Source organism: Trachymyrmex septentrionalis, unplaced genomic scaffold, assembly GCF_001594115.1.
Source record: "Trachymyrmex septentrionalis isolate Tsep2-gDNA-1 unplaced genomic scaffold, Tsep1.0 scaffold136, whole genome shotgun sequence".
Lineage (NCBI taxonomy): Eukaryota > Metazoa > Arthropoda > Insecta > Hymenoptera > Formicidae > Trachymyrmex > Trachymyrmex septentrionalis.
Window position 1 is genome coordinate 188,953 of NW_017304503.1, and position 11,470 is coordinate 200,422.

The 11,470-nt window shown below is 33.4% G+C and overlaps 1 protein-coding gene across 2 annotated transcripts in view; it reads right to left on the reverse strand.

The window, feature by feature from the left end:
* The window catches only part of LOC108757279 (neurocalcin homolog), a 194,457-nt gene that overhangs the window by 2,705 nt on the left and 180,282 nt on the right, over window positions 1–11,470 (reverse strand). The window lies entirely within an intron of this gene.

The following is an 11,470-nucleotide window of genomic DNA, read 5'->3' on the forward strand; positions in this document are numbered from 1 at the left end:
CCATCGTTCTTCCAATTCAACCAACTTTCTTCACTATCGGAAACTAATGTTTATTGAATTACGAGCGTTTTACGTATCTAGAAGAAATGCATTTGCAACATGTACAAATAAAGGAAGGCACGGGGATGCATCTTGGGGATGCGATGATAAGTGAAGGTTTAAGGCAGGACGGGTATCTCATACGTACATTCGCAATCATACGCATTTACGCAACTGTAACAGAAGAAAATTTCAAGATTAATAGAGCAATAGTAATAATAATACATTTGGAGCGTAGTGTGTGCTTTATTATAATAATATTAGTAATGAGACGATAATATGCGGGCTCTCGCGGTCCCTCGCCGCGTGTAACTCGCATACAAAATACGAGTTTGCTTCGATATATATATATATATAGTATACGAAGTTTCATATATAATATACAATATATAATATATATTATATATATATATATATATATATATATATGTATATCGCTTAAATTAAATCGGAATTAATTATACCACAATATATAATAATTATAATACGTAAGTACTAGATCTTATGGTAAATAATTATTAATTAAATCCTATGTGTATGTTTTTGGCGCACGTATATTATATGCGTACACGAACGATAAATTCGCTCGGGGATGCGAGCACATCGTGCAGTGATGCAATCTCGCACGGTCGCTCATTCGTTACAGATAACCGACGACGGCAGGCAGCATCCCTTCGTCGTCCCGGGAGAGAGGAAAGATCCTCCAGGTCTCTCCCTGAGGCATTTTCAGCGAGTTGCATCCCGGCGAAACGTGCGGGTGATGGCCCGCCACGCGCGTTTCCCCGATGAGATGACACTCGGCAACACACATGTTTCACGTGAATAACAATATTTTCGTAAGATCTGTCGATCTGTAGGTCGCGACCCGACGTCGATTCTTTTACATGTGAATGACGCGTGAAACACGCTGTCGTCATTGTCACGAATCGATTGCATACGTGGACTTTATCATCGTAAATGAATTATTCCACCCCGAGATCGCTTCGTCAGCAGTTGCACCCGGATCCATCTTATGAAACTCGAGAAATCGGTCGGGTGATGGGCGCTGCGTCGTGGTAAAATTATACGATCTCGGGACAGCGATGACGCTCGCGAAATTGTCGCGATTTATGTCCGCTTGTCAACGGAGAAGTAGCACATTTTCAGAGACAAACCGTCGCGCTTTTTATCGCGAAATTTTTTCACAGGAGACTGCTTGCCACGTGAAAGTTGCATCTGTGAGCTCGTCGCTGTAAGTTCGGCAGATAAAATTCTGATTTGACGTACTTAACCACCTCTTGATCACGCTGACAGTTAAAGGCCTGTTTTTTCATGTCGTGCTTGTGACAACAATGCATCTCAGGACTGATATTTTTACATTTATATTCCTGTCGGTTCTGTCCCATATATACTCTGAACTTATTAAAATACAAAATTGCAATTACAAAGATTTAACATATTCTTCTGACCAATCCATCAGATTTTATAAAATAAACTACAGTGTCAAGTTTTTCTGTCATCTTTTCTTTAACTATAATACATCGGTTGTATCGCATCAAAATAATTACGTTGATTTAACAGCGATATAATATACATTATTAACCCTTTCGGAGTCGATCTTCGTCGGGAAATGATGTTTTACATTAAATGATTGTTTTGTCTAAATAGACAAATTGAAGTTATTTAACAAAAAGGATTAGTCAGTAAAAGAAATATGTAATAAAAAAAAAACGAGTTCGAAAAACTAATTCTAATTTAGGATAATTATAAAAATAATTTCAAAAAGATTACAAATTTATATTACAAATGTACTGCTATGAATTGCAATGAAAAGCACGCACGCAATATCGCGAGTGAATACAAAGCCAAAAGAGTCAATATACAGAGACGTCGTGTTGCATACTAAGAGATTATGACATTGTTGCGATCTAAAAAAAGAAGCGTATGAATGCGATTTGAATCAAATCACGAAGTGAATCAAATCACGTATTCTTGAAAGTCGTTGATTGTAAATCCCGCAGAATACGCGTAATACACTCGATATACCAAAGTACATAATACGCTAATTACGAGATATTTACGCTATACGCTACGGAAATCTCGCGTAATCAGTGGATGCGTTAATTACGCATTCGCTTTAATCAAATCAACTGATTTATTTAGCTATTCAAAACGACCTGCTTACGCGTCGCTTCGTTAGAGAGGAAAAAGACTAGTTGCGAATCTGTGGAGCTCGAATAAGCTCACAGCATCTTTCATTGCAAATATATATTAAATACGTATCTATGTTGCATTTATATTGCGTTTTATTTCATATCAAATATAATGTACCTTTTAAATACGTAATTAACGCAATGGATGTGAAATATCCAAGACAAAATACGTAGCCGTAAATATATACTGTGCATATTTAAATGCACATGGATGTATATCAAACACGTAATTGATACATATTTAACAGAATGTAATAATATGTTACAAAATGGCATACCGTAGTAGCACCATATAACATTTAAAAAATCATAAACGGACAGTTTTGAGCAAGTTTTTGTGTGCGCAATTTATTATCTGAATCGAAGAATAAACAAATTTAACAATATTAAAGTATCATATATTAGACCGCGTGAATACATAGCAGTCAAGAAATAAATTATTTCGGTCAAACTTGGATTTTTAGTATTGATCAAAATAATTCCATGTGAAACAAATTTAAGTTAAATAGTAAAAGATAATTTAAATTAAAACAATAAGTCGAAGGTAAGTTCTTATTTTGTAACATATTTGAATATACAGTAGAATATAATTGCTGTACAATTAATGCATATCCGATTTTTTTTTATAGATTATATAACACACATAGTACATTTTGAACGCGTATTTGCAATATTAGAGATATGTATCAAATACATAATTTACGTATTTAATACGTATCGAATTTAATACGTATCGAATATATATTATATATTATCATATGTATTTGGTATGTATGGCATAATATAAATTATGCGTCTATAAAGCGGACATTCATCGGTATTTAATGTACGTGATTCATACGTATTGCTACGTATCATCTGCTATATAACATTTCAAATTTCATGTATCTGCTACGTATCTGAAATTTAAAATGTAGTGCGAGAGCATATTCGGATCGGCGGACGTAATAGCGTAATAGCATAGTATAGATCGGAATCAGGTAAAAGTTTTAACGATGTAGATAATGATAAAAGTATTGCAGTTCCCTTTTTCTTCATGATCAACGTGCGCCATGGCGAAGATTTAATTTTAGATATAACTCTCGGAGCTGTGTGATATCGTTTGTATCCTCATTTTCTAAATGTCATTTTTTTTAAAAAGATATTTCTCTCTTCAAAAGACATTCTTTTTTTTACAACTAAATTTTTTTAAATCTCGTTCAAGCACCGTTCAAGAGCAAGTATCTCTCTTCTGATTTTTCAAATCAATCGTCGCGATCCGAAAATACTCAAATAGAAATCATAAAATGTGTGTTATAATTAACTTATGTTATATTGTTAAGTATTTAATGAATTAAAATTCTGTTATTATATATCAAAAGAGCAATAATAACTCATGCTTTGAGTTAAATAATATCTTATTTTTTACTTTCAAAGTGTCAAAATGTAAATTAATATTAAATAAAATTCATTTTTGTGATCAGTTTCAAACTAAACAATATTCATATTAACGTATACACTTCAAAAATAATCAATTAAATTTAACTCAAGTTTAATACATTTTTTAAGTTAAATTGTTTAACTCCATTGTTTTAAAATTAATTGAGTTAAAAATAATTGAATAGGAACAGTGGCAACTTATATATAGAAATAGTTAAAAATAATTTAAATTGAATATAATTTGACACTATGAATTTAACAATGAGCCATTCGTAGTTTTCACGATTTGTTGTAGATCGAAAATGCGAAACAAGTGCCAGGAATATTTACCATATTTTCCACGATCATAATACATCTTACAGTGGCTTTAATCGAGCAATATTAATGCTACTGTATTGTAATGACTATGTTTGAAACATACATTTTATCGATTTTTCCTGTTGCACCTTGCATTATGTTTCATTTTTATTCTACAGCTAGTGACAGAAGGGACAATTATTGGAACAACATATATTTAACTCCAAAGCTAATAGCTTCTTTCTTTAAAATTATTTCGCGACTTTTTGCACAGCAAATTAAAAATTTATGCTATTCAACAAAACGCACATCATTTTCATAATCATAAAAAATATGGTTCATGCTATTTACAAATAAATGCTGTGCCATTTCGTTGCGTTATTATCTAATAAGGTAAATGCGCCGCTGTTCTTTTATCATCGGTGATGTCACGAGTCATGAGCTCGTTATGGCCTTCGGGCAAAATTGATACCCCCTGAAAGATTTATATCTGTTGTCTCGTGTTCTGATCGGTAACGACCTTCTCCGGAAAAATGATTTTACTTGAAATATGGAACGACCGTATGCAAAGTGCCGCGCCCGTGATTATCTCGCAAGGACGTTTGTAATACGCCTGAGAGTCTGGTTTTTAGATAAGCGGACTTGTCGAGTTAATTAGGAAGTGGCGTGCCTGTGAAATTCTGAACGCATTTACCGCGTTGTTTATAGGTATCTTGATGTAATCATCCCTAAGTGGCACAACAGTCTTAAATGATGGAGCTAAAACAAGGTAACGAATTTTTAATCGTTTGGTTACGCAAATTCAAGTTTAATTATAAATAAATGATTTTACACACGATTGCTAAATCTTTGTACTTTTCTAATTCGATCGAATGTGTTTAAAGAATCGTGATTGATAATTAGCATCAGACGATTACGTTGTTAATTAATTCTACGTGGGTGAGCAAAGATATAATAATAAGAGCGTCAATGCATCGAAAGTAATGATACGTAAGCTTTTGCGTAATCTAGATTGTAGTCTCATAATATAGATAATTCGCTATAGATTATATCTAGTTAGTGACATAGAAATATCGACTTACAATTAGATTTATTCTTAGTGCTTCTCTAAAAAATGGATATCGTTTGGCAAAAATGTATACGATCGGTTGCGCAAATACCCAAGAGTAATCCCATACGATTGGTTTTGATTGCTCGCAAAATTATGCAATTGGAAGGTAAAGTTTGCTTAAACCTGTTATCGCATTGTGATACATATCGCATTGAAATACGACTTCTGAAGCTTCGCAGTCCAGATCTCGCGTGTTGGATATGATGCGAAAATAGCAAACCAGGCGATCAATGACATTGCATGTATCAGAGAAGATAGTTGTGGTCGTTAAAGTGCAAGTAGGTAGAAATATCGTGCACATCAATAGTTCCGATCGATGCAATCGACGTCATCAAAGAGAGTTCCATTCTTGTTAAAATCGGAAATATATAAGTATCCTCATAACCCATGGCATTTAATTTCTATGTAGATCTATGAAATATATCGCAATTTTTTCCCCCAAAAAGTCTAGGCCATATAAGCATCTAAAAGATAATGACTAAGAGACACCTTAATTAATTTGAATTTTTCCTGTTATACATAGTAATAAAAACTATAATAGTTTACTTTTTACACAAGATTGTTTTTTTTTTCTTAAGATTAGAACAATATATCACTAAGATTTTTATTACGGACTGGATAAAAATTTGTGTTATTACTATATCAAGAGTCCGTTAACATTAAGCACAAAATTTATATTTTACGTTCTAGAAATTTTGGAATATGACAATAAGAATTTCGAGTCCGAATCTAAAGCTAATTAAAGTAGATAATTAATATCTCATATGCATTATTGACGCTTAGATAATTCTTTATTCTTCTATCAATATCATAGAACGAGATAAGACTGCATCGTCAGAGAAAAATTTGTGCCACAATGAAAGATTTAATATTACCTAATATTTAAGAACAATCTTTGAGATCGTTTATATCTAATGATGTAATTTATAATATCTACGCGGATCCGTTAATTATTAATTATTTCTTCAGACGCTATATATTTATAAAATTTATTTTTTTTTTATGTGCAAAATTAAAATTACTCGTCATGCGTTTCGTAGAGTATAATTTTTTTCACGACGTGGAATATTTGCTAGTGTGCACAGATAGCGAGTTCTTTTTCTGCATAAAGCAAGAGTAACTTCTGTGGAATTGCAAATATGGATTTGATCTAGTTCTAGAATTTGCCTATCAGAGATCTTATATATTTCTTAATTCTCGTACGAAAACAAGATATTTTTTACTATTGGTCGGCGATAAAGCGACGTATTTAATTGTTTCACATCTTTTTGGAACACTAAGATTTTTGTCACTTTTTGACGTTGCTCTCAAAATTGTGAATCAAAAAAAGTTCAACGCGAAATTCTTTAAATCTTCAATTTTTCTCAGTTTTAACTTCTTTACATAATTTAAGACATGTATGAATATATAGTACTTCACATACGTCAAGCGCTCTGGTCCTAAGTAGTCTAAAGAGTTTACTAAATAACGATAAAATATTCATGGAAGGTCTGTTCTGGGAAAATCACCTGTGCACAATACTTAAAGCGCTTACGAATCAAGAACTGTAATTAACGGCAATACATTCCTCACGAATATCTTCATCAGACACATGCTCGAAGAGCATCAATCGCGGATTCGCGTCTCAATCCTCGTGTTCTTCGTTATGACCACGTTAAGGTTGATTCTATCGCATTATCGTAAAAGAGAAAAGATCAAGACTCACTGGCGAGAAAGATTAACGATCACCAGTATTTTTCTCCTTCCGTTCAGAATCGCGCTCTAGAAGACTCCATAATCCAGGAAAAAGAAAAAACACGTAATCATGGCTGCAATTAAAATTGTGTAAAAAGTAGTTACATTTTGAGCATTTTGCAGTGCGAGAAAATTAAATTGCTATTAATAAATAATCTAGTTTGTATTATATAATAATTTTATAATAATATTATGTAATACATTATATAATGATTTTGTATCTTTTGCGATAAAGTGGAAGATTTCATTATTGTACATCATACATAATTTGCACTTAAGCAAATTAATCTTGAAACGTTAAATATGAATGTATATAAATATATCCAACTCTTTTTAAATATAATTTGTAAATAACTGATATTTTGAGATTGATATTCTTTTAATGAAAATGTCGAGATTAATTGTTTATCATAACTTTTCCATCTTTAGCACATTATATATCTTTTTATAATTAAATTTCACGAATCAAAATTCTACTGTAGTAAACTCTAATTGTAAACTCGATCTAAATATAATTTTGCTTATTGATTCCCTCCATTTTACTCTGTAAAGTGCCTTCTTTCGTTTTTAGCAGGAAACTGATTAATGTTTCGACTTACTTTCACTAATTGTAAGGAAAAATTGTCCTCAAATTCGCTGTAATATTTGTCATTAAAAAATGTGCGACAATATGGAGTCATATTTTTAATAATAATATAATTTAAAAACATCCCCACATAAATAAGACATGTTAAAGATGTAACTGCAATTTACTTATGTTTTTATTAACAGCAGTACTCAGATAGCACTGTTCTCTTGCAATATTCTCTCTGCTTCCCTTTTTACTTAGAACGTGATCCTAGCGAAGCGAGGTATTCGAAACGTGAAATACGATAATGCAAACTACTGCGATGCGATCCGACGATGAGTCACATACAGCTACATTACGCATCTTGTGCCGTCTTCTGAATTAATTCGAAGCTGCTTTGTACAAATTGCAGACTATCAAGTTGATTGAAGCGCATTACTTTCATCATTTTACTGATCTACGAATCCATTTAGCACATCGGTAATAATAAGATTGCCTTCGGCTACAACATTTATAGATAATTAAATACTGTATACATATGTATAATTAATTAATGCACATCGATTAAGCAGTTTAAGCGGATTATTTTGCGAAATAATTAACAATTCGCGGTACAGATCATCATCATACGAAAAAGATTTAGATAATGTAATAAGAATAAATCTAAAGAAAAATTAGTAATAAACGAGAAGCGTAGGAAATTCAGAATGTATTCAGTATTTCTATATTCTGAAATTATCTGAATGTATCCAGACTGAATCGAATTTGAAGATAAAAATAATAAGTGGCTACCTTTCGTAGAGTGAGTTTATCGTTAATGAATTGTTTATAAGTAGTTCATGCTATAAGTCACTGCTGAAGTAAAGAAAATGAGAAAAATTGTGATCCAAGTTACATATCCGCGTATATACTGTCTTATAATACAGATTACTAACTAAAACGACCACGTTTATCGGCATTATCGTCCTTAATAGACATGATTTGATTACATTTGGCGATGAAGCTATACCAGTTAAACTAGACATTATATATATATATATATATATTTATATTTATATATGCATGTACAAAATACTTTCCGTTAATGAGACAGCGATGATAATCTTGCATGAACTATTGACTTAGCCCTTTCAAAGATTAATTCTGCGCGAGTGTGTAAAGCTCCGAGGCAAGAGGCATGATACCGGAATGCATGAATACCTCCTTCATGGATAAGCTCCGGACGTCACGAGACGTCCCTCTCTCAGGATTACCGTTCAGTCCTAAGCTACATCAGATGAATATTCAATGCAATAAGAGCGACGTATCAGAATAACACAGTAATTATGCTACATTACGCGATAAACGCGAGCATATCCTAATTAATCTTCTTTCAATCGACGATTAAGCGCGAGACAGCAGACTTTTCGAGGAAAGGATTAACTTCTGCGTGATACCATGAATAATTGAAAGTGTATCCTGTATCCGAATACGCATGCACAATTGCGATGTTCGATCTTTTATTTATCATCGATCAAAACTAACATCGTAATAGAAATTAAAAGCATGCTCGCAAGAATGATGTCGTATTTTTTAAAACTTAGAAAAAATGGAGTTCGTAGTTTATAATGTACATCACGCACATGCACACATACGCCACTCGTTTTTAAAATAATTTTTTTATCTTGAAGAGAGAACTATTTTTATATGGACGAGCACGTGTCACTCATCGCAAAATTAAAAAGCACACATTCGAGAGAAAGGTATGCTTGGATAAAAGATTTCTTTTGCGAAATTTCTAACATCGACGTAAATCTGCAAAATCCAGTTTATATAATTGCATTACTAGGGATTGCGGTTATTGGGAAGTTAATAGGTAAGTCAGTATGTTCCACTGGACCCCAATTAATTCTGACCTCAAGTACAGTTGCAATGGAATTTGTAATTATTTATTACAAAATCAGATTAAAACATCGTGCAGCAACAATTTATTATACACTATTATACAAAATTAAATTCTGCTTACTTTTTGTTATTTAGGATCAAGTAAAAATAATTAGATAATGAAGTTATCTTTTTTAAATAAAAAAATTAAGTGCCAAAGTTAAACATGGTGAGACATAATTATCACATAAATATTTATTTGAAAATAAATGTAATTACGGCATTTGTGGATATAATTGAGATATACATTAGTGAGTAAAATATATACGTAACAAAAAGGCTGGAAACCACTGATTTAAAGCGTCCGCAAGTTGTTATCAGAATAAATGATACTGTGACGTACTTAATCAGGGTGGAGGGTTACGAGCGAAGTACCTTTCTGTTGAGTAAGGTCAAACTGCGGAAATTGCAGCGTAGAGCCAACTCATCGATATTACAAGCAAGCGAATTGAGATACGTAGCTACCGTGGCGAGGAAGGACCCGTTACAACCGAGATTGATCCTTCAATAGATCAAATCGACAGCGACGTATCGAACCGGCGGCGCCGATGTTTCCCTGGAGATTAAATTTATCGGTCAATGCGAAATCGCACTTAGCTGTCACGGGGACCGGAACACCCTTGTACTCATCTTGCTAATCGAAATTCTCTAATCATGTCATTCAGCAAGACGAGATTCTTCTTTTCTGTATAAAATTCGGAACTCGAGGTGCGAAAAATATATAAAAGCAACAGTTTTCGTTTGCTGGGGTCCTCGTTCGAAAATGCAAAATTAAATTCGAAATTTTCCCAATTAAATGTGCAACATTGGAGAAGAATACGTGACGCGATGTTCATTAGAATCGAATGCCAATGAAATTACACAACAAGCAGTAACTCTTCTCAGATAGTTTAAATACCTAACCATCCGAGAAGAGAAACTGCTTCCTGGATAATTCAGTTATCGAAACTGTTAGGGACTTAAGACGTTCAATGAGTGAATTTCTATCGTTGTTGGCAAAACGTCCGTTAAGCACGAAATGAAATAATGAAATACTTCTGCAAACTGAGGAATCGGCGAAATTGTAAGCGGAGTTTACAATCGCTCTGAGAAAATGTTATTCAAAGAGCATTCCGATTATGTAAGAGTTTAGTGCGGCAAAATATGTTTTAATAAAGTTTATTATTTAGATTATTAGTTTAAACGCGTTTCGCGAGAAGCGGAACAGAAAGGGAACATGCGATAGGAGAAATTGAGCAGAGAGTTTTGAGAGATCACATACGCCGATGTATAGATGGGCAAATTAAAAGAAAGGCGTAGAAAAATAAAATCGCATGGATTATAAGAACAGTAGCTTGAATCGTTTAGTTCTCATCCGCTGTGTTCCTCGTTACATTATTATCGCGTTCTCATTAATCAGAAATTGACTTTAACTTCGTAATTTCGCGGCGAACCGTAAGAATCGGGATCAATTAGAACAAAAGTAATGAATTCAGCGATGATCGAAAGTAGGCGATTGTTTAATTTTTACAGAAACCGAAAAAGTTACTAATGCCGCTGAAACAATGTCATTTTGAAACAAAAAACGTACAATAAATTATAATAAATCTTATTGTTAGAAAACTTATAAAAATTTTAAAAATAATCCCCATTCTCTAAAGATTAACGGAAATATAAAATTATTTACAAAATGGTAATCACCAATTATCGTTCAACGGAAAACATTTATTTAATGTTACATTGACGTTACGGTTATCTCAATTGATCTCGTGATAATGTTATCCCTACAAAAGGTCTGCGTCGCGCGCGTGATGATCTATAGAAAAGTGGATCTCAATAAGGAGAGACGGAGGAGAGTCGATATTTAAAATTGGTGCTCGATTTTAGAGCTCGTGACTTGAGCATGAACAGCCCGCTAGTAGAAACGTCATTTTAATGTGTGTACGACGGAAATTGAGTTCTGGACGCGCATATTCGCGCACGATCGCTTGCGTGCGTGCATATTTATGTGCATATTACATTTCTATTGCGTGTATGTGCTAACGGAGCGTGAGGAATCACTGGCAAACATACACACACACGCACGCGCACACACACGCACACACACACACACACGCACACACACACACACACACACACACACACACACACACACACACACACACACACACACACACACACACACACACACACACACACACACACACA